This window comes from Pygoscelis adeliae, unplaced genomic scaffold, assembly GCF_000699105.1.
Source record: "Pygoscelis adeliae isolate BGI_AS28 unplaced genomic scaffold, ASM69910v1 Scaffold143, whole genome shotgun sequence".
Classification (NCBI taxonomy): domain Eukaryota; kingdom Metazoa; phylum Chordata; class Aves; order Sphenisciformes; family Spheniscidae; genus Pygoscelis; species Pygoscelis adeliae.
The window spans coordinates 410,560-411,218 of NW_008824405.1; positions in this window are offsets into that span (position 1 = coordinate 410,560).

Sequence of the window (659 nt, forward strand, 5' to 3'; positions counted from 1 at the left end):
AAAGCATATAGACCATACTCTCCATCCACAACTTCTGAAATAAGTGGCAAAAATTCTATCATCAACTTCTCCAGAAAGAACTAACCACCACCCTTCCCTGCTGAAGCAGATTTCTGCACTAGTTTGAAAAAGGAGAACAAGAAAACTGATGTTTAATTGTAAATACTTAACCTATATAAATATGGGAAGGACCAGAAGGGTGACTTCTCTTGCTATGTGTTTAAGTCACAAATTATTAATAAAAGAGCAAAGCTCCAAAACTTACGCTTTTGCAATTCTGCTCTGCTCTCCACAAAACATAAAGTCTGAATCATTTATGATCTGAATTATTTATAACATGGATGAATTTTTGACAAGTGAATTTCAGCAGAAAAATCCAAAACATTTTACCCAGAGTAGGCTGTTGGGTTTTTTTCCCTTCGCATCACAGAAAAGGCGGAAAAAAAAAAAAGTCTCCTGTCTTTCAGACAGGATGCCTAGAAGACATTCATTGATCGATTCTTTTCATAGCTAGGCATCTCAGTTCTCTCTACTGTGTCATCAAATATCCTACCCACCTGGTAAAACAGAGGAGTGGAAGATTATTTAACAATAAAAAACCTCCTGCAATGGGACTAAACATCGGAATACCGCTGAAGTCCACCCAGCAGCGCCTGGTT